This window comes from Delphinus delphis, chromosome 2, assembly GCF_949987515.2.
Source record: "Delphinus delphis chromosome 2, mDelDel1.2, whole genome shotgun sequence".
NCBI lineage: Eukaryota > Metazoa > Chordata > Mammalia > Artiodactyla > Delphinidae > Delphinus > Delphinus delphis.
Window position 1 is genome coordinate 100,055,368 of NC_082684.1, and position 23,447 is coordinate 100,078,814.

General features: G+C 47.7%; 1 protein-coding gene across 2 annotated transcripts in view; it reads left to right on the forward strand.

The window, feature by feature from the left end:
* Positions 1-23,447, forward strand: part of ENTREP2 (endosomal transmembrane epsin interactor 2) — a 361,730-nt gene that overhangs the window by 104,468 nt on the left and 233,815 nt on the right. The gene's annotated exons all lie outside the window — the stretch shown is intronic.

A 23,447-nucleotide genomic window follows, 5' to 3' on the forward strand; every position in this document is an offset into this window, starting at 1 on the left:
TTTGGCTGAAAGCCATGTGGGATCTTAGCTCCCCAACCAGAGATCGAACCCCTTGCATTGGAAGGCGAAGTCTTAACCACTGGACCGCCAGGGAAATTCCCAAGACCCAGTCTTGGCGTGGGAGGGGAGCCCTGTGTTTGGTCCTGACTGTGCTGCCTAGAACCACTCAGACCTCAGTTTCCTCATCTGTTAGAGGAGGGGATTGCGAGGGCAGGAGCCCTTTCCAGGGTCTGGGGCCCCTTTGAGAATCTGATGAGGCTGTGGACCCGTCACAGACATGCTCACCATTCTTAGGGCTGCATGGAGCCTCCCAGAGCCTGCTGGGCCTCCTGGCCTTGAGCTTTTCTGATTGTCATGAGTGAGAGCTAGGTCACCAGGCTCAGCCAGGGGGACAGAGCTGGGGGCTGGGCTCTGGCCCTGAGGTCCATCTGCTGTGAGCCTCAGGTGGGAATTTCCGTTCCTGCTGTGAACTGAAGCCAGTGGTGCCTGTGACCCTGGCTTTCTTGCTGAGTACTGACAGAGCATAAATCAGGATAGACGTCTTTTCTGACAATTCATTATTTCTTTTTTTTAACTCATTTTCATGTTCACCCTGAACCCTGAAGGATGTCCTTTAGTTCAGAGGTCACAGGAAACCAAGGCCCGCAGGTGGCTGCCCGCCCCCTGATATGTTTTATTTAGCTCATGCAGTGTTTCCAAATGTTTGTTTGCTAACATTTAAAACTTGGGCGAGTTCACAGTAAAATATGGATCACAAACCCTTTGGCAAAATTGGAAGATCTGGGGCTTCCCTGGTGGCGCAGTGGTTGAGAGTCCGCCTGCCGACGCAGGGGACATGGGTTCGTGCCCTGGTCCGGGAGGATCCCACATGCTGCGGAGCGGCTGGGCCCGTGAGCCATGGCCGCTGAGCCTGCGCGTCCGGAGCCTGTGCTCCGCAGCGGGAGAGGCCACAGCAGTGAGAGGCCTGCGTACCACACACACACACACACACAAATTGGAAGATTTGGCTGCACGGGGTCTGGATTCTCACAGAACAGCTAAGGGAAAGGCAGCTGGGCCCCTTCTGCTGGGGATGCTCACTGGCTGCCACGGGCCCCCTCGGTGACCTTATCTTCCTTGCCCCCCTGAGCGAGGGCTTTGGAACCTTGAGGCGGAGAGAGGATGCCTTCCTGAGTGCAGTGGCCCTCCCTGTCTGCGCCCGGTACTCTGCACGCACAGGACCTGGCTCATTTGTGGCTCATTTGTCCTTCTCGGGCAGGTGGCGGGGCCAGGAGGGGAGTGTGCCCAGCAGTGCAGACTTGCAGCAGCTCTGGAAGTTCACCGAAAGGAATGCTTCCCCGTTTGATGATGTTCACGTATTCTGTTTCACGTTTTACGGATTTCCCAGGGAAAGAGATGCTGCTGTTCAGCTGCAGAAGAGGGCATGTTCCAGCTGCCCAGGGAGGCTCCCCTGACTCAGTCACACCTCAGGTGGGGGGGAGGGGCCGCACACACCTGTGGGGATGCTTGTTGCCCAGGTGGAAGTGGGGAGCAAAGCCTGTCCTGTCCGACGGGGACACCAGCTGCAGTGCTGGGCATAGAAGGTGGGGGTGGGTGCTGGTGGGCTGTCCTGCTCCCTCCTCCTCCTGCCCCCAGCCCTCACCCCTGCCCTCCTTCCCCCCCACCCAAATCAGGGACCAAGGGTACCCACCCGCCAGTTGCTACCTGTCCTCCTTCAGCAGATATTTATAATACATTTTCATTCCTTCTCTAGTCATCAGATGTAGGTGCTTGTAAGCTTAACCCTGAAATCTTTAAAAGCTAGAGAAAAGAGGAGTCTGATGTGTATGTGTGCATGCGTATATGTGTGTACATGTGTGCACGTGTATGTATATTTTATATGTCTGTACATGTGTCTGTATATGTTGGATATGTGTGTAAGTGTGTGTGTGTGTAAGTGCATTTTTGGTACATGTGTGTAAGTGTATATTTGTGTATTTGTGTGTATATATATTTGTGTGTAAGTGTATATCGGTGTGTGTATGTAAGCGTGCATCTAATGTGCATGTGTGTATTTGTGTATGTCTGTGTATGTGTGTAAGTGTGCACGCGTGTGTACATGGCTGTATGCACACATAGACACACTCTGAAGGCAGAGCTGCCTAGTCTAAAGCATTTAGGTTTGGCATCTTCCTCCTCTTCTATCCTCTGCTGAATTGTTACCACTGACATTAGACAACGAGGTTAGGGCCAGGGCTTCAGCAGTTAAGCGGTCCCCAGAGAGGGAGACTAGGCCAGCCGTGCTGTCAGGAGAACCTTGTTCTCTGAAGTGTTAATAGCGGGGTTCCAAGCTCCTGGGGCGGGATGCCCGGGATTAAGTGACTGCTGCTCACCCTCCCCTCGCTCCTGGGTTGGGATCTCCTCCCGGCTGCACGCGCCTCCGTCTCTTCATCCTCCCGGCCCCGCCCTTCGGGGCTCCCACGGGGGCGCCTGTCCCCCCTGTGCGCCGTGTCCACTTCCGTCCCTGCCTGGAAGTGCCTCCCGGGGCGCTCAGCTCGAGGGATGGAGAGGGTCCCCGAACTCACATCTGGCCCCCGGGCGCCCTGCCCTCCCTGCGATGCTGAGCCTCGGGTGGCTGGGGCAGACGCTCGCTTTTTCAGAAGAAGGCGCGCGAGGACAAAGTGCGGACACACTGTCCAGTGGGTCCACGTGGCTGGTTTTGGGGAGCCGCGCAGCCCTGGGATCAGCTATGTCTGCCCGCGTGCCCCGTGTGGAACCAAAGACCCGTAGCCAGTCTTTTAGGACCCTGTAAGGCCATACCTAGCAGTGGTTGCTGATGTTTGTCAAATGACTGGATGAACCAGAGCAATTTGTAATGGTGACTTGGTATCAAGAAGTGAGCATTAATTAGCAATTAAGCAATGAGCTAATCTAGGAAGAGGGTCAAAGGAAGGAATTGTTCAGCATCTCTGAGGGGTTGTCTCATCTCAGACACCCGGAAGGCACTCCCTTTGGCTGGCTGGCCACTCTCAGGACTGTTGAGGTGCCTCCCTCACCTGCCAATGCCCATCAGTTGATCGTGGCTTCCGGCAGTTTCTGGAAGGATTGAGAAGGATTTTTGAGGTGCATCTGGGCTGTGACATGATTGACTGGCAGTGTCAGCCGTGATGAGGGGAGGGGACAGTGACAGGGATGTACCACCCCTGGGTTGGCCTGCAGGGATGGGGCTGTGTGTGAGAGAGGGAGGTGGTGAGTTGAGGGGAAGTTTGCCCTGGGGTGAGCCCTGAGAACATGCCCGCCCTGCTCACAGGCAGCGTGTATCCTGGGAACAGGACACACGGGCCCAGGGAGGCTGCACTTACGGCGAATTGGGTACCAGAAACACAGCAAACGTGGGGGACGCGGGCTCCCCCTCCTCAGTCAGCTCTGCCCTATTCTGCCAGTATTACGAGCATGTTGTGATTTTCTACGGTGTGTTTGTGAAGCGTTATTTAATTCAGCATCAGTTCTTTGCTCTTAGGCTCCTGGCGATTTAAAGAAATCCATTCTACACTTTCTAAAGCTGTGTTGAACATACGTAATACCACCCCCCTGCTGCTTGCTTGTAGAAAATCAGTGGTTTTAGCTCTTCCTTCTGAGTACCCACGGGCGTTGATTTTGGAAAAGGAGAGCAAAGTACTCCCATGGTGGTAAAGAGAATTCAAGCGTGGACAGAAATACAGAGGTGGCAATGTTTCCACGAGCATTCCTCACTGCAGCTGGGGTCTAAGGAGGGGCCCTGCTGGGTTCCTCCTGGGAGGTTTGAATCGAAGCCAGCCTTTGGGGCTGGAAGAAGACTTTGTTTTTACTTTTAATTTTGGTAAAATACACATAAGAAAAATTGACCATCTATGTTTACAGTTCAGTGGCTTTAAGTACATTCACATTGCTCTGCAGCCGTCAACCACCATCCGTCCGCCTAACTTTTCATCTTGCAAAACTGCAACTCTGTCCCCATGAATCACTAACTCCCTACCCGCCTCTCCCTCAGCCCCTGGCACCCAGCATCGACTTTCTGTCTTTAGGAATTTGACTCCTCTAGGGACCTCGTATAAGTAGAATCATACGGTATTTGCTCTTCTGTGACTGGCTTGTTTCACTTAGCATGATGTCCTCAAGGTTTGTCCATGTTGTGGCAGGTGTCAGAATTTCTGGGAAGGAGACTGTCAGGATGGGAGGGTGGCCACCCTGGACACCCCCCACCCCTTACCCAGCTCCGGTGTCAGCCCCATCCTGGCTTGAGCCTGGGGGAAAAAATGTTTCCCAGCCTTCGGCCAAGCAGGGTTGCTGAAATGGCCTTTGTGCAGGTCCTATGAGAGGTATGACCTTAAACTAGAAGAAATTTTTAAAAAATTGATATTTGCACTTTTTTTGGTATAGCCTCATGGTTGCTGGAGTCCTGAACTAGGGTTATATAAGAAAATCTTTACATATTCAACAGTTTCAAAACAGAGTTAATCATCATCTGACTGTAAGCAAATGATCTATTTGTTGGTTAATGATTAGGACTGTATTTTAAAATAATGTTCAAAGTTTAATAAAAATGCATTCCAAATAATAGAGAAAAAAACTTCAGACACAGTTGAAGCTTTGCTAATTAATATAATCAACTCTGCAAATATCCAGTCGGATTGTTTATCTGTCTTCCCTTCTATTAATCACTCACTTTTGAGCGTGATTGGTGGTCCAGCACTGCACATCAGTCCCCACCTCAAGGATCAGCTTGTGAAACGAATGTTTGCCAGGTTGGAGTTTCTCACTTATAATATGTTCACTATACATTTAGAAATATTCATGGCTTCACAATTTTGTAAACTCACCAATCCATCAGTAGTTGGAAGGGGTTTTGCTCCTGGTGCTGGAAACACTATTCTAGGTCCTTTGGGGGATAAAAGCAAGGCAGTGATGATCTTTGCATTTGGAGCAGCACACGCCATCTGTCCTCAGGAGAAGGAGTGATGGGGGTCTAGAGCAGTGTGGGGTCTCGAGGCAGTGGTTCAACATCCGGATGCCGGTGAATGGCTGTAAGCAGGAGCAATCGGAAGAGGCTTCAAGGAGGAGGCGTGCTTGAGCCGAGTGTGGTAGATGGATGGGGTTTGTCCAGTGGAGAGTGGAGAAGGGCAGTGGGCTGTGGGTGTCTGAATGTGGGGTGTAAGGGAGGAAGAAACAGTGCATTTAAAAGCGAGTGAGTCACTGCAGAATGGGCGTCTGGGAGGGAGCAGAGCCGGACGGTTCTGTGCCTGGCAGTTCAACTTTAAATCTTAAGGGTAATGATCCTGGTCCTATAAGGAACGACATGATGAAAGCGGGATGATGTGATTGTTTCACGCCGCGAACCCTGCGTTTAATCCTTCTGACCCAGCCTCAGGGAGGGCCTGTAACTGGGACAGGAAGACTCGGTGGTCCTTTCCTTAGCATTTTAGCCAAGCTGCCTCCCTGCAAGCAGGATCATACTTTGTTCTGATCTCTGAGGGCGACAGTGATGTTTTGCCACAACCTGTCCCTGTGTAGCGAGAGATGCACCGGCCACGAATCTGCCAGTTACCGTTGTGGCAACTGCTTGGATTTGAACGTTGGGTGGGAAACTCCCTGGGCACATCTCCAAAGAATGGCTTTTACACCTGTCTGTGGCTCATGTCAGAAACCTATGAAGCATCTTCCACCCCACAGTGTATTTATTTATTTACTTTTTATTTGATAATGGAGTACAATACAGTTGATTTACAATGTTGAGTTAGTTTCAGGTGTACAGCAAAGTGATTCAGTTATGCATGTACACATATCTGTTCTTTTTAAAATTCTTTTCCCATTTAGGTTGTTACATAATATTGAGCAGAGGTCTTTGTTGGTTATCCATTTTATTTTATTTTATTATTTTTTAAATATTTTTATTGGAGTATAGTTGCTTTACAATGTTGTGTTAGTTTCTGCTGTATAACAAAGTGAGTCAGCTATATGGATACATATATCCCCATATCCCCTCCCTGTTGCGTCTCCCTCCCACCCTCCCTATCCCACCCCTCTAGGTGGTCACAAAGCATGGAGCTGATCTCCCTTTGCTATGCAGCTGCTTCCCACTAGCTATCTGTTTTACATTTGGTAGTGTATATATGTCAATGCCACTCTCTCATTTCGTCCCAGCTTAACCTTCCCCCTCACCATGTCCTCAAGTCCGTTCTCTACATCTGTGTCTTTATTCCTGTCCTGCCCCTAGGTTCATCAGAACTTTTTATTTTTTGGATTCCATATATATGTGTTAACATACGGTATTTGTTTTTCACTTTCTGACTTACTTCACTCTGTATGACAGACTCTAGGTCCATCCACCTCACTACAGATAACTCAATTTCGTTTCTTTTTATGGCTGAGTAATAGTCCATTGTATATATGTGCCACATCTTCTTTATCCTTTCATCCGTCGACAGACACTTAGGTTGCTTCCGTGTCCTCGCTATTGTAAGTAGTGCTGCAGTGAACATTGTGGTACATGACTCTTTTTGAATTATGGTTTTCTCAGGGTATATGCCCAGTAGTGGGATTGCTAGCTCATGTGGTAGTTCTATTTTTAGTTTTTTAAGGAACCTCCATACAGTTCTCCATAGTGGCTGTAACAATTTACATTCCCACCAACAGTGCAGGAGGGGTCCCTTTTCTCCACACCCTCTCCAGCACTTATTGTTTGTAGATTTTTTGATGATGGCCATTCTGACCTGTGTGAGGTGATACCTCATTGTAGTTTTGATTTGCATTTCTCTAATGATTAGTGATGTTGAGCATCCTTTCATGTGTTATTTGGCAATATGTATATCTTCTTTGGAGAAATATTTATTTAGGTCTTCTGCCCATTTTTGCATTGGGTTGTTTGTTTTTTGACATTGAGCTGCATGAGCTGCTTGTAAATTTTGGAGATTAATCCTTTGTTGCTTCATTTGTAAATATTTTCTCCCATTCTGAGGGTTGTCCTTTTGTATTGTTTATGGTTTCCCTTGCTGTGCAAAAGCTTTTAAGTTTCATTAGGTCCCATTTGTTTATTTTTGTTTTTATTTCCATTTCTCTAGGAGGTGGGTCAAAAAGGATCTTGCTGTGATTTATGTCATAGAGTGTTCTGCCTATGTTTTCCTCTAAGAGTTTGATAGTGTCTGGCCTTACATTTAGGTCTTTAATCCATTTTGAGTTTAGTTTTGTGTATGGTGTTAGGGAGTATTCTAATTTCATTCTTTTACATGCAGCTGTCCAGTTTTCCCAGCACCATTTGTTGAAGAGGCTGTCTTTTCTCCATTGTATATTCCTGCCTCCTTTATCAAAGATAAGGTGACCATATGTGTGTGGGTTTATCTCTGGGCTTTCTATCCTGTTCCATTGATCTATCTTTCTGTTTTTGTGCCAGTACCATACTGTCTTGACTACTGTAGCTTTGTAGTATAGTCTGAAGTCCAGGAGCCTAATTCCTCCAGCTTTGTTTTTCTTTCTCAAGATTGCTTTGACTATTCTGAGTCTTTTGTATTTCCATACAAGTTGTGAAATTTTTTGTTCTAGTTCTGTGAAAAATGCCATTGGTAGTTTGATAGGGATTGCATTGAATCTGTAGATTGCTTTGGGTAGTAGAGTCATTTTTACAGTGTTGATTCTACCAATCCAAGAACATGGTATATCTCTCCATCTGTGTTTGTATCATCTTTAATTTCTTTCATCAGTGTGTTATAGTTTTCTGCATACAGGTCTTTTGTCTCCTTAGGTAGGTTTATCCCTAGGTATTTTATTCTTTTTGTTGCAGTGGTAAATGGAAGTGTTTCCTTAATCTCTTTCAGATTTTTCAACGTTAGTGTATAGGAATGCCAGAGATTTCTGTGCATTAATTTTGTATCCTGCTACTTTACCAAATTCATTGATTAGCTCTAGTGGTTTTCTGGTAGCATCTTTAGGATTCTCTGTGTATAGTATCATGTCATCTGCAAACAGTGACAGTTTTACTTCTTCTTTTCTGATTTGGATTCCTTTTATTTCTTTTTCTTCTCTGATTGCCATGGCTACAACTTCCAAAACTATGTTGAATAATAGTGGTGAGAGCAGGCAACCTTGTCTTGTTCCTGATCTTAGAGGAAATGGTTTCAGTTTTTCACCATTGAGTTCAATGTTGGCTGTGGGTTTGTCATATATGGCCTTAATTATGTTGAGGTAGGTTCCCTCTATGCCTACTTTCTGGAGAGTTTTTATAAATGGGTGTTGAATTTTGTCGAAAGCTTTCTCTGCATCTATTGAGATTATCATATGGTTTTTCTCCTTCAGTTTGTTAATATGGTGTAATCACATCCACCATCACCCTGATACCAAAACCAGAGAAAGATGTCACAGAAAACGAAAACTACAGGCCAACATCACTGATGAACATAGATGCAAAAATCCTCAACAAAACACTAGCAACAGAATCCAACAGCACATTAAAGGGTCATACATCATGATCAAGTGGGGTTTATCCCAGGAATGGGAGGATTCTTCAATATAGGCAAATCAATCAGTGTCCTATGAGGCATCTTGATTCCTCCTTTTCCTTCACTCCGCCCCTCGGCTCTGCCTGCCAGACACACCCTGCTGCCCCCGCCCCTCTCCATCCTTTGCACCTTCCTTGCTATTCCTTTCACTGTATTTCCTGCCCTTCTGCACACTTCTATGCCCAGCAGCAGAGACATAAACCAGCCTCCTCACTACCCTGCATAAACTCTCAGCGTGCCCTGTGGTCGTGGGAGACTTTTCCCCACTCAGCTCATGTTGATTTTCCTGACCCTCAAGCCAGATTTCTTCCCACTTGTCGGAAGAATCTCCCTCTCCCCTCTCAGTAGCTCCAGAACCTATACAGCCGACCCGTGCATCCCTCCAGTGGTGTCACCAATCCCCCACCTCCTTCTCAGAGCTCCCCTTCCCCAGCACCCAGCCTAAAGGAGCCCTCAGCTGCTGCCCTGCCCCCTGCATTGCATTCTTCACTCTGTGAGCTGTCTTGTCTGTTTCCTCCTGCATCTTTAGTACCTGTTTCTCCTAGTTTCTTGGTGACCACCCGCATCTGTCTCGTTTACAGCCGACTCTCCAGCACGTAGAACAGCACCTGACACTCGGTAAATATTTGTTGGATAAATGGATGGACCTAGCGTTTCATCAACATCGGGCACATCCAGGCCCGGCCTAATCTAGTGTCAATGATCTCAGATCCCACGTCACAAACAAACAAACAAAGGAAACACCTACTTCCATGAGAACTTTCTGACTCTGAAAATTGTTAGGTGTACCACTGATGTCTCTAAAAGCGAAAGGCTGTTTGGTGTTAATACTAATTAGGTGTTAGTATTAGGCAATTCGTTTTTGTTTTAAACGGATAAAATTTTCCTTTTAAATTTAAAGAATTTAAAAATCATTTAGATATGACTATCATCCTGAAGAACTCATGATTGTACCAAATATCTTCATTTCTTTTTAGTTTGTTGATGATATTTATAATGGATCATAAAATTGAGATATCAGAGAATTACAGAGTGAGGATGCAACGAGCGTGTACTCAGCATTGCCTGGCTGTGGTAAAAACCGAATAAATGTCAGTGTTTCCTTTTATTGCTGCCGTTATTCTTACGTTGTGGGATATTAGGTTTTTGTAGCTCCGTTAAATCACCCGTCTGCAGCACGCAGGGTACCATCCGGGATATTTCTGATTTGGGAGTACCTCGTCTCCTGGAGCCAGTGATGGGGAGCCCCGTGGTCAGGCCGAGCTGACTGACCCAAATCTGACTTTGCAGTGACTCTCCTTTCCTGCTTCTTCCTGCACAGCTGGGAACATTCCTTACTCCCCTTTCCACGTCAGATCCTTCAAGTGGAGAAACCACTTCTGCACCCCGTTCCCGGCAAGGCTTTTTGTTCTCCTTGCACATGCAGAGGCTTGTCACCCGCTTTTCGTCTGGCGCTTTCTGGATGTCTTATCCTCCTGGACATGGCAGGGCGGGGTGACAGCCGGTGACTGTTTCCGCTGTGGTATGGGCAGCTGCCAGCTGCCTAGCCCGCTGCCTTCGGGGGAACTGGTGGCCACCCAGAACCCCACGCTTTCTTCCTTTGTCGGTGGTCTGCTGCTCGTGGCATTTTACGAATTTTGGTATCAAAATGCGGAGCATTTGCAACACTGCTGAGTTCCTCTGTTCGCTTTAAAAGTTAGCATTCTAGACTGTCGAGATGATCTCATCTTGGTTTGGGGTGCGGCCCTTCAGAGCGCAGGCTGATGTCGTATCCCCCATGTTCTTGAACCTGTTCCTGTCCACTATCCAGGCCAGGCCAGGGCTTTACTCGGGGCCTGGGACCCCCGCCTACATCTCTCCAAGGCCATGCAGTCAGTGGGGGGCTGCTCCGGCCATGTGTTAACATCTTGCTGAAATAAAGACCCTTATCTCCTTAGCATTCCTCTGATCCCCCAATCTCTTGACCTTATTAAAAGGCAAAGCAAGATGGGTCTGGCCTGGCGCTTCTTCCTGAGTACACAGGAGCCTTCTGCTTGGATAATCCCCTCTCGTCCGCCCGTGATTGACACCGGGCTTATTGGCGTGCAGCTTCCTCAGTTTGCTTTGCTTTTCATTTCCGCTGCTCCCCGTTATGTTTTTAAATTAATATTAAAAAATCCGTCTAGTGCACAACAGAGTTCAAGTCAAACAGTGTTGACAGGCTGATAATGAAAACAGCTGCCCCTCCCACCCGTGGGCATGCACACCCCAGCCCCAGCGAACCGCTTCAGGTCTTTTCCTCGTTTGCTTTTATTCCAGTTTTATGGGAAAAAAATGACATTTGTTATTATTTTTTACTGTGGTAAAGTATCTTTAACATGAAATTCACCATCTTAACCATTTTTAAGTGCACAGCTCAGTGGCGTTAAGTACATTCACATTGTTGGAATTGATTATACTTTGGATTTTGGATATGATTGTTGGATTGATTGTTGGATATTGTTGGATATGATTATACTAAGTGAAGTAAGTCAGAGTAAGACAAATACTATATGATATCACTTACCTGTGCAATCTAAAACACTACACAAAGGAACTTATCTACGAAACAGAAACAGACTCACAGACATAGAGGACAGACTTCTGGTTGCCAAGGGGGAGGGAGGTAGGGGAGGGAAGGACTGGGAGTTTGGAATTAGCAGATGCAAACTATTACATATAGGATGGATGAACAACAAGGTCCTACTGTATAGCACGGGGAACTATATTCAATATCCTGTGATAAACCATAATGGAAAACAATATGAAAAAGTGTATATATATACACATAATATATAAAACAATCACTTTGCTGTACAGCAGAAGTTAACACAACTTTGTAAATCAGCTATACCTCAAGAAAAATTTTTTAAAAAACTACATTGACTGATCTATATTTCTGTTTTTATGCCAATCCCATACTGTCTTGATTACTGTAGCTTTGTAGTACAGTCTGAAGTCAGGGGCCCTGACTCCTCCAGCTCCGTTTTTCTTTCTCAAGACTGCTTTGGCTATTCGGGGTCTTTTGTGTTTCCATACAAATTGTGAAATTTTTTGTTTTAGTTCTGTGAAAAATGCCATTGGTAATTTGATAGGGAATGCACTGAATCTGTAGATTGCTTTGGGTAGTAGAGTCATTTTCACAATATTGATTCTTCCAATCCAGGAAATTGGTATATCTCTCCATCTGCATAAAATAGACAACTGATGGGAACCTACTGTATAGCACAGGGAACTCTATGTAATGCACTGTGGTGACCTAAATGGGAGGGAATACCTGTATGTATATGGCTGATTCATTTTGTTGTGCAGTGGAGGCTAACACAACATTGTAAAGCAACCATACGCCAATAAAAATAATAACAATTAAAAAACACTACATTCACATTGCTGTGCAGCCATTATCTTTCCAGGCCTTTCTCATCTTGCAGAACTGACACCCTGCACCCATTAAACACTCACATCCCATTCTCCCCTCCCTCCAGTCCCTGGGAACCACCATTGGACTTTCCATCTCTATGAATTTGATTGCTCCGGGGACCTCAAAGAAATGGGATCAAACAGTATTAGTTCTTCTGTGACTGGTGTGTTTCACTCAACATGGTGTCCCGCAGGTTCATCCACGCTGTAGCACATGTCAGCATTTCCTTCCTCTTTAAGGCTGAAAAATATTCCGTTGTATGCATAGACCATACTTGGCTTATCCATTCATCTGTTGATGGACACTTGGGTTGTTTCTGGCCTTCAGCTGTTGTGAATAAAATGCTGCTATAAACGTGGGTGTTCAAATATCTTTTCAAGTCCCTGCTTTCAATTCCTTGGGGTGTATACCCAGAAGTGGGATTGCTAGATCAGGTACAGTTATCATTTCTTCATCTTTATAACCAACTTTGTCTTGTTTTCTGACTCATTGTTCACTGGGTAGCAGGAAAAAAAATCTAAAATTTGTCAGTCGATGGTGTCTCAGTGTTTTGATCATGTATATCTTTGTGGTTATCGATCTATTTTAAAGTTCAGATACGATTTACAGGTTACACCATTGATTCATTGTAAGTGTCCATCTCAATGATTTTTCGTAAATAATGCAGGTGGGTGACCAGCACCACAACCCTGTTTTGGAACACTCCCATCCCCCAAGCAGCCTCCTCCAGCCTGCTGAAGGTCAGTCCCTGCGCCCAGCCTTCCTCTCAGCCCTGGGTGCTCAAGGACACATCCCTATTTCTACACATGCCCTCAGTCTGGTGGGCACCCTGAAGCCTGCCTTCCAGATTCCTGGTGACTCAGACCCCATAGCCTCCTGAACTCTGCAAGGGGTCAGCCCGTGCCTCCAGCTACCCCTCCCACCCCCCCACAGCTGCCAGCTCACCCTCTCGTGTCTGTGTTTAGGCTTTAAACATGTGTTGGATCCTCTTACCCAGGGTCACACTTCCCCACCTCCTGTCCCTGGGGCTCTGTGCCTGTGAGGTTTTGGGGCAGAATAGAGATGGAGAAGGTCAAGTTATCACTTTTAACCAGAATTTTCTACGCTTCATTATTTTAAAAAACTATCAAAGAAGATTAGAAACTATACATCTATTAGAATCCTGTATCTGTTTTATTGTGAAGGGTTCTAATGGGTTGGAATTTCTTTTTTACCATGATAGCCTGCAGCCACCATTTGCCCAATGCCTGCCTGCATTTGGGACACAAGGGGTCACACCCCAAAGAAAAGGGTTGCTTTGCTAAAAAGGTAGTGATGGAACTCTTAGTGGTCCCAAGAACTCACTGAGTACACTAGTCACTTGGCCATCACTTGCCCTCTATCCAGTTGTATTATTAAGAATACCAAATGAAAAACAGCATGGGCGCCTTAAAATATTACAGAATTACCATATGAGCCGGCGATTCCAATTCTGAGTATACACCCAAAAGAATTGAAAGCAGAGACTCGAAGAGATATTTATTTGCACACCCATGTTCATAGCAGCATTATTCACAATAACAAACGGTGGAAGCAACCTAAGTGTCCATCAGCAGATGAATGGGTAAACAAAATGCGGTCTTTACAAACAATGGAATATTATTCAGCCTTTAAAAAGGAAGGGAATTCTGGCACATGTTCCAGCTTGGATGAACCTTGAGGACGTTGTGCTAACTGAAATAAACCAATCACAAATGGGTAAATACTGTACAATTCCATTTACACGAAGTACCTAGAGGAGTCGAATTCAGACGCAGAAAGCCACACTGGTGGCTGCCAGGGGCTGTGGGGGGGGTGGTGGAGGGGGAGGGGATGGGAAGTTGTTCTTTAAAGGAGACAGAGTTTCAGTTTTACAAGATGAAAAGCATTCTGGAGATTGTAATGTGAATGGACTTAATGCCCCTGAACTGTAACCTAAAAATGATTAAGATGGTACATTTTGTGTTCTATGTACTTTACTACAATTTAAAAAAACCCCAGCAAATGAATAATTAGTTCATTTGGGGTAAAATATTGGTATACTTTTGGATCATCAAAAATTTTGGGCGGGGGGGGACTTCCCTGGCAGTGCAGTGGTTAGGAATCCTCCTGCCAACACAGAGGACATGGGTTTGAGCCCTGGTCTGGGAAGATCCCACATGCTGAGGAGCAAGTAAGCCCGTGCACCACAACTACTGAGCCTGCGCTCTAGAGCCCGCAAGCCACAGCTACTGAGACCGTGTGCCACAACTACTGAAGCCCGCATGCCTAGAAACCGTGCTCCGCAACAAGAGAAGCCACTGCAATGAGAAGCCCGTGCACCGAAACAAAGAATAGCCCCCGCTCACCGCAACTAGAGAAAGCCCGCACGCAGCAACGAAGACCCAACGCAGCCAAAAATAAATAAATTAATTTTAAAAAAATTGGTGGTGGGGAACCAACTCATGTTTTCTGAGTTTTTTGATACTGGTATAAGCCTTGACTTGGAGCACAGTCTCAACTACTATATTTGGCTAACAAACTTATGTGACAGTTGAATTAAATAAAAGTTGGCATTTATACAATGGGAAATAAAGGATAGTCAGCGGGGTTTTCTGTGACAATACAAGGCAGTAAATTTACAAAATAGGACAGCATCAGGCATGTCCAACATTCATGAAAATAGGTAAAAACACATTTCTTGCAGTCAGCCTAGTGTTGTCAGTATAGTTATTGTCTTGAGAAAATCCCATTTGTAGAAAATAAATGCTATAGAGCGAGGCACATAAAGTTGTAACTTGACAAGTTTTTCCATTAAATGAAAGCTAGAAGGAGATCAGAAAATAGTTGAAAAGCTGAGTAGCTTTATTTCTTGTCAGTTTAGGGCTCCTAAGAAGACTTAACTTCTAGGTGTTATTCACCACCAAGTGCTTATTAATTGAGAAAGTGAGGCTGGTGGCTTGGACGTTCGCTCCTCACCTGGTGGTCAGCCAGCGTCTGTAGTTTTCCAGTGAGTGTGTAGAGGTTTTAGCTTAGAAGAAGCCTGACAGTCTTTTGGTAATTGCTAAATATCTCAAATATGTCAATGACTTGACTCTAGTTAGACATGCTAATTTAAGAATTGCAACTGACACGTGGATGGTTTCCTATCTTTTGGAATTGAATGGTTAGTCTGAAGCCATTGTCTTCAGGTATTTATACTTAAGATTGGAAAGTAGATCACTTTACAACTTTTGGTGAAGGCTGGTCACATATTAACGTGGCTCTGATGGCATTTGTGCCAATCCAGGGACTGAATTGAGAATTGTGTTAACAGAAGACACCGCAGCACAGAGCGAGGGCAGGGGGCCCGTCACCTTCCTGGGCCAAGAGCCTTGCTGCACAGGTGCGGGGGTGAGTCACTCGGGAAAGCTAAGTCTCCGTGGGACCCTGGCTTCACCACCTCCTGGCCTCGCCACTCCACCCACCTCCCTTAACCGGTCTGAACGCCATTCTTTTCGGGGTGATAAGTCCTTGGTCATCATGATAATCCTCACATACCCTGATGTATGACTTCTAGTTTGATTAACATACGGTACCTATGAAAACTTAAGAAATGACTGTTGCTTATAGTAACAGTGAAGAGTACCTAATGAGGCCGGCGGTCCTGCCCAGCTCCCTTCACTCCTGGCACAGCGCGCCTGGCCTCTGGGAGGATGATGGGGGCTCACTGTTCTTGCCTAGGGAATGTTGCAGCAACAATTTTATGGGGCTGTCACCCCAGCGTAGCATGTCCCTCCCTCCCCATCATTCTAGTTTGTTTCGAGCTTACATGCTGAGCAAACTCCTGGGTTGGCCAGAAGAACCAGGGCTGGGTTGGCCAGAAGAACAGCTGTGGGTGGAGGCTGGCTGTGCACCGCACAGCGAGTGATGGAGACGGCAGTTTCTTGGGACCCCTGTCGATCGAATGTACCAGAGACAGAGGCCATGGGTGCCCTGGCCCTGCACCTGGGAAAGTGTAAGTGCAGACATCTTTGAAAATCCACAACTCTGGGTATAGTAAGCGCGGGTCTGGACGAGGCTCTTTGTTTGAGGAAGAGCAAACTGAGAAGAAGTACTGTGGCGTCTGAGAAAAAAACATACTGCTGCATGAAAGAAAAGGGGTGCCTTCCTTAGGAATCAAGACAAAGTGAACAAGAGTATGAGGCAGAGAAAACATTGTATTACATAGTTGTCACCCTCAGTAGGGAGTTTGCCCTTTTTATATGAAAGTGTATTCCTAGCTCTGATCATTTAAACATTACGGCACTGGGAGAAGTTGGGCAGACCTGGGGTCCAGAGGAGGGGTGACCATGACCTTGGCTCACTCCTGGGGACGCCTCCAAGGCTGGGCAGAGGCTTGGGTGGGCTCAGATTGCTGTCCTGCTCTGTGGTGCCCGCGGCTCCGACTCCGGGCTCAGGGCCTACACTTTGGGGCTGAGACCAGACACCCCCTTCCTTCAAGTGTGGGGAAGCCACCACCCCACCCACAGGTTACGGGCGAGAGGTTCCCGTCTGGCCGCCAACTTACTGCATGGAGTTCAGGGTTTGTGTGGTCCACGTTGGTGGGAAACAAGGTCAGACTGCAGATCTGGGTTCTGAGGAGCCCCTGGGGCATCTCTCAGGTGTACCTGTGTGGGCGACGCCCAACAGCCTCTTGCTGATTGGTGGGGAGGGGACGAGGGTCCTTGGGGACACGAAGAGAGGAGGGGAGCTTGGCCAGAACAACCTCTGCGCCTAACCCCTGAGTACAGTCACAGGGATACGTAAGAGCAGGCGCAGTGAAGCCCACGGCAGCAGAATTGGGCCCTGGTGCCAGCACCCACAGGACGGGCATTCATCAGGGCTCAGGGCGCGCTCTGACCCCTTTGGCGCCTCTGCCCCGAGTGCCTGAGTCAGTTCTGGTGCAGATTTCCCGCAAAGCCTCGGGGCCGGGGCCACTGTCTTGAATGGTACAGCTGCTTCCCAGGGTGGGAGGTCTGCCAGGGATGAAAGACCGGGGAAGGGTTTGTGCCCTTACTGACCTCAGGGCCGTGAGCAGGTCCTGTAGATCAGGGCTCCACTCATTTTCACGTTTTAATTTCTAAACTTTTAGGATCAGAGCTGATATTCACCACAATGTAAAGAAGCCAAGAAGTCAGTTTCTTAGCCTACCCACGGCTGCCCTCCGCTGAGAATCAGTGACTGGACATGGACAGCCAGGCGTGCTGGCCTCTTGCATCTCTGCTTCTGGGAGTTGCACTGTGACACCTTCTGCCCTTTGAGATCCCTCTCTTGCCACCTCCTAAGAGTTCTGGAGAAGGCAGGTCTTGGAGTGGTTTGGGGATGCTGTGTCCATGACAGACTGTTTCAATAGCAGAGGGGTCAGTGCTCCACCTATAGTCTCTTCCCATGTTACCTAACAAAACATTGTTTGCTTACTTGTTTTGAAGACGTAACGTTGAATGATCCCCCAATCAAATTGATGCTTATCTCTTCATCAAACTCACTTCTTAGTGTATCTGTTCAGACTTTCTGCTCTAACCATAGAAATCTGCTCACTGTACATGAGTTATTCCTTCCTGCTTGCTGCCTTTGCACACACCCTCTCTTTGCTAAATCCTATGCCTCAAAATCTGAAAACCTTCCTCCAGGAAGTCTTCCATGATTGACCTCAGGGACTCCTAAGCTCCCCTTAGCCATTACGTTGCTTATATTGTGTTAGTTTGTGTTTGTGTGTATTTGAAATACGATCTGCAGAGGTTTTGTGTGGGACTGTCTCCCCATAAGGCTGTGAGCATGGAGAGCAGGCCTTGTGCCGTCTCTGCTTGCACCCTGCCCATCCCCCTACAGTGCCTGGTGTTGCCCGTGGAGAGAGCTTGTGGGGTTTGACCACTGACTGATGGAGAGACTTGGAATGGGTTTAGTGTTGATTTCAGAGGACAGTGCCTTGGGGTCCTCCCTCAGGTAACGGCAACTGTCTGCACCTCTTCCACCTGCTGGTCCTAGATTCATATCCCTGTTCTTCTCTGACACCTTCCCTGCAGTTGGATTAATGAGAGTTTGTCCTGGCGTGCCCCAGCAGAAGAGCATATAATAATATCCTGGCCCAAATTAAAACAGAGCTCATATGGTATTGGTTCAAGGTTTGCTAGTATACAAATAGAAGTGATGAATGGAAATGATATCCTACAATCCTCTAGATTCTAATATATGAAACCTAGCATCATATACCACAGTAAGTTTCCAGTGGATAACGTAAAAAGTAAAAGCATAAATGCACTGCCAAGAAATATGAGTGGCCGCATAATTGATCCCAAGAGAATAACAGTAGTGGTAATGAGAATGGCAGCTCTGTCAGTCAGCGAGTGCTGCATGACACACCACCCTGGAACTTCCCAGTAGCAGCTCATTCAGCCCGTGAGTTGGGTTGGGAATGTGTGCTGGGTGTAGCCGGGTGGCTCTCTGGTTGGGCCCGCTCAGGGGTCTGCAGGGATGGCCTCCTGCACGTCTAGTGGGGCTGGTTGTCAGCTGGGGGCACATCAGGGGTCACTTGGCCATGTGGTCTCAGCCCTGCAGGGGGGGCTCCTTCGCAGGGTGGTGGTAGGTTCTGAGAGTAGCAAGAGGGCAAGCCCTGGTATGCAGGTGCCTTTCAGGTCTCTGCCTCACCTGTGCCTCTGCTTTCTTGGTCCAAGCAAGTTAACAGTCAAGCCCAGCTCCAGGCGGGGAGAAGGACTCCATCTTTTCACGGGAGGAGTGGCCGTGCGCTAGACTCTTTTGCAATCTGCCACAGGCACTCTTCTGAGTACTTTCCGTGTATCATGTGTTAGTTATCTCCTGCTGCATAAAAAACCACCCCTAGACTTAGCAGCTGAAAACAACCAACGCTCGTACATCACAGTTTCTGTGGGTCAGAATCCGGGCACGGCTTGTCCGGGTCCTCAGGTCAGGGTCTCCCAGGGTGCAGTGAAGGTGTCAGCCGGGGCTGCGTCATCTCGAGGTGCTGCCCGGGGAGAGCAGGGGGACCTGGGTTCCGAGCTCACTCGGCGGCTGTGGGCAGGCCCCTGGGCACTCCTCAGGCTGGACCTGAAGGGGTTCCCTGTGAACACCAGGAGGCGGGTCGTTCAGGGCCAGCTACCAGATTGTCTGCCACGTACTGACCTCATGTAGTGAATGCACTCTCATTCTCTTCCTTTTGCAATCAAGGAAATTGAGGCAAAGAGAGGGACCCACAGTGGGGGAGCTGGGGTTGGATTCCCAGCTGAAGGACCATGACACTCTACTTGGTGGAAGACATAATAAGGGAAAGATTGAAACAGCTGACCGCAAGTGCATTAGCATCCTGTGTGTATCACCAGAATCGGCAAGTCAGGACATAACACTGTCTACCTGCCAATCCATCCTTATTATACTAAAAGCAGCCATAAATCAATAGGAACACATTACCATCAGATGGAAAAAGTCTGCAACAAACTCTAGTCGGCATGTCCCTGAAGAAATATGAAAGGTAAATAAACAGAAAAGTGATGAACCCCATAAGTAATCAGAGAAATGCAAATTAAAACACTTCTCCTTCCCTTCCTCCCTCCCTTCCTTCCTTCCTTCTTTTCTTTTCCACCAAACTGGTGAAAGGTCTTTCAAATATTTATCCTCAGTGTGGGCCAGCATATAGGAGGATAGATACTCTCATACCCACTGGAGGCAATGTCAATGGGTGTAATCCTGTGGGAAACAAATGTTTATACCCTTTGACTCAGTCCTCCTCTTTTGAAGGGTTTATACTAAAATCAGGGATATCAATAAAATGTATGTGTGAAGATACTCACTGTGGCTTTATTTATCTTAGTTGGAAATTGGAAGCCACCTGAATCTCTAGCAATAGCAGAATGGTTACAGTAGTCATTTCTAAATTATATGGCCATTAAAAGCGTATTTTCAAAGAATATTCAGTGGCCTGGGGGAATCCTCACGTTATGTTAAACAAACACAACAAGATTCCTGCTACAGTAGAATTCCAATTTTGCACAATGTATGTGTGCAGGAAAAAAAACGCCTGAATGCAACCAGGTCAAAATGTGAGCAGTGGTTATCTCCAGGGGGTGATGGATATTATTTCCTTTATCCTTTTCTGTGCTTTCGCCACGTCCTTCCTGGAGGATGTATTACTGTCAAAACTGGACACAGAGGCGGCCTGGAGCATCGGCCAAGGCCTGTCCCTTCTGTGTGGCCCTGGGACAGAGCCACTAGTCCCCTCCCTGGGTGTCTGCTTCCCAGAGGTGGAGTCCATGGACCCTTGCAAAGATTCCACTCAGCAGGACTGAGTGTTCCCTGTGTTTTGAAGTCAGGGCCAGACACCCATGGTTAACCTCTCAGTTAGGTCAATGTGTGTTTTTAGTCCCTCCGAAGACAGAGGAGGTTTGTGAATAGACTTGAACTGCAGTGACCCCTCCATGCCCACCCCCACTCTGAGGACGCAGTTATGAGAGTGTCAGCTGGACATGAAAGCACTGTGACCTCTGCCTTTGGGGACGTTGCTAAGTTTTCTGTCCCTGCATTGTCCTGTCTGGTGACAGCTGGTGACCATGGCTGTCTTTTCAGGGGTCCCCTAGTGTAGCATTGACCTTGCATTTAAAACCCGGGATAGGGCTTCCCTGGTGGCGCAGTGGTTGAGAGTCCGCCTGCCGATGCAGGGGACGCGGGTTCATGGCCCGGTCCGGGAAGATCCCACATGCCGTGGAGCGGCTGGGCCCGTGAGCCATGGCCGCTGAGCCTGCGCGTCCGGAGCCTGTGCTCCACAACGGGAGAGGCCACAACAGTGAGAGGCCCGCGTACCGCAAAAAATAAAAATAAAAACAAACAAACAAACAAAAAACCCCGGGATATTTCTGATCCCATCCTTCTGTTGTGTGTGGGCAGTACCCCTGCTGACTGTCACAAGGGTGGGAGGAAGGGGGGTGGGGCCTGGTTCCTTTCCTGTCGGCTCATTGTTTGGGTCTTTGTCCTCCAGTTGATTTCCTTTTGGCCCCTCTCGGCTGTTCCACCCATTTCTGCTCACTTTTCCTGCTGCTCCTCCAGCCTGACCCGGCCCCTGGCTTTAGGTCCTTCGTACCCTTCCTGCCCCGCCCCCCGCCCTTCCTGCCGCTCCCACTTCCAGCCGCCTCCACTTCTCATGGGGCATGACTGCCCCATCGTCTTACCGGGTACCCTGCTTGCTTTGGGGGTTTGTCTTTGACTGTTATGTGAGGCACCCCTTAAATACATTCCTTTAGATGAACGAAATGGTTCTATAGTTGAGAGGTGATAGCTCCCGGTAGTGAAGTGTTTAAGGAAAGAAGAGGAGGTGGGGAGCTTGGGGAGTGGCGCCCACGTCTGGAGGATGGACAGACGCCCTCTGAGCAGCAGCAGGATCTCCTCCCTTCTTAGGATCTGCTTTCTGAAGCCCAGGCAGGTAGGACTTTCGTTTGGTGCAGCATGAGGGACCCTGATGTCAGAGTCCACTTAGAAAAATGAAATGTTAGAGCACAAAGGTCATCTGTGTTCCAGGTTCAGCGTCTTCTTAGCCAAAGTTGGTTGTGTCACAGGGTGGCAGGAGGGCCCCTCCCTGGGGTTTCCAAGGCTCCTGGCAGCTGAGGGTCTTGGGTTACCTTTTCTGGTTACTTGTTGCTCAAAATCCCTGCCGCCTGGGGTTTCCCGCCACCCGCATGCCCATATTGCCTGCGTGGAAGTGGGCGTTGGGGCAGTGTGGGTCCATCAGCTCCTGACTCAGGGCTGCTGAAAAGCAAACAGCCAGCGACAGCCTTAAGCCACTACATGTGTGTGAGTTGGTGTAAATGAAATGTGTATCAAACCCTTCCAGTCTGGGTTCAGGGAGTTATTTGAGAGTTGTCTCTGCCGGAAAGTCTACAAGATGAAGCTAGAAAATACGCATTTCAAAGGAGCCAAGGTAACAATATAAAAAAACAGGCATTTCACATTCTAGAACTTACCTGTTTTTTTCAAGAAACGCTTTTTAGGGCTTCCCTGGTGGCGTGGTGGTTGAGAGTCCGCCTGCCGATGCAGGGGACATGGGTTCGTGCCCCGGTCCGGGAAGATCCCACGTGCCGTGGAGTGGCTGGGCCCCTGAGCCATGGCCGCTGAGCCTGCGCGTCTGGAGCCTGTGCTCCGCAACGGGACAGGCCACAACAGGGGGATGCCCGTGTACTGCAAAAAAAAAAAAAAAAAAAAAAAAATGAAGAACTCTCCTCCTTATGTGTAATAATCTACAAAGTGTTTGGCTACTTAAACCATAAAGTGATACAGAATCTTTGAGGATGGTAAAAATAGTAAATAAAGGTCTTGAGTCTGAAGTCAGCACATCATTTTGGTAATGGGTTCAAAGGGTAGCTATGGGCATGAGATCTGTTTTCTTCTCTAATAGTAAAGTTTTCGTCATTTTTCATCTTCTGTGCTTTAGTGGTCCTTGAGGATGAGTGACATACTGGTAACTTATGCTGTTGAGTGTCTGTTCTACAGAATAAATAAGGGGTCATTACCCACGTTCAGCATGTCATGAACGTAGAGAGCTGTCGGTGTTTGTGTGCATCTCACCGGTCAGTCTCCTTCCCCGCTTCTCCCATGTCCAGCCAGTGCTGCAGTCTTCCATGTCCCCAGAGGTGGGCCACCCTCTCGGGCCTCCCCAGGGCCTCTGCTCACATGTGTCCCTTCGTGGAGGCCGTTGCAACCTGCTGCCTGCCCCTCTGATCCTCGTTCAGATGTCACAAGGGACTCCAGACCTGTGCGAAGGCTGCCCTGCTGCCCCGGACCTCAGTGTTTTCCTTTCTCATCTTCAGTCAGACCCCTCTGGTTGGGGTAGATCAGTTTCCTAGATGAAAGGAAAAGCCCAGTTCGGCAACTACGCTTTAATGTCCGGTTCTCGTTCTCATCTGGCCCATCCTGCAGTGACCGTAATAACATCCTCTCATCTCTTTTGAGCCATTTCCTAAATGAACAGTGTTTGTTTTTAAATGAAGGAGTGTTTCCGCAAAATTTCCAGCAGGTGTGTCGTTCTATCCAGGGAGCCTCAGAATCAGAGACCAGGTGCACACGTTTGGGGGCGGCTCGGAGGGTCTGCTGCCTTGAGCTCCTGGAGGCCGGGCTCTCCTTTACTGACCATCAGGGAGGGTGCAGTCTGCAGCTGGCCTCAGGGGCCTTGGGGGTGGGGGAGGACAAGGGGATGGTGTTCTTGGAGTTAAGTGTCCCTAGGTCATCATCTCTGGAAAACCCACGTTGTATTTGTGTATCTTCTATTTTCAAAGATGTTTTCAGATTACTTTTTCCAAAGCTAATTTCAAATAGTGTGAGTTACCTAGAGAAGCAGATGGAGAAAGCGAGATTAACTCTGATCTTCCTGTTGAGCCGTCTCATTTTCAGCTTTGAGGCAACGTAAAATTTATCATGGGAAAGAGTTTTCAGAAGCTTGCATGTGAACTGTTTCATTACTGATTCGAAAAGATAGAGCTCTGCATTCT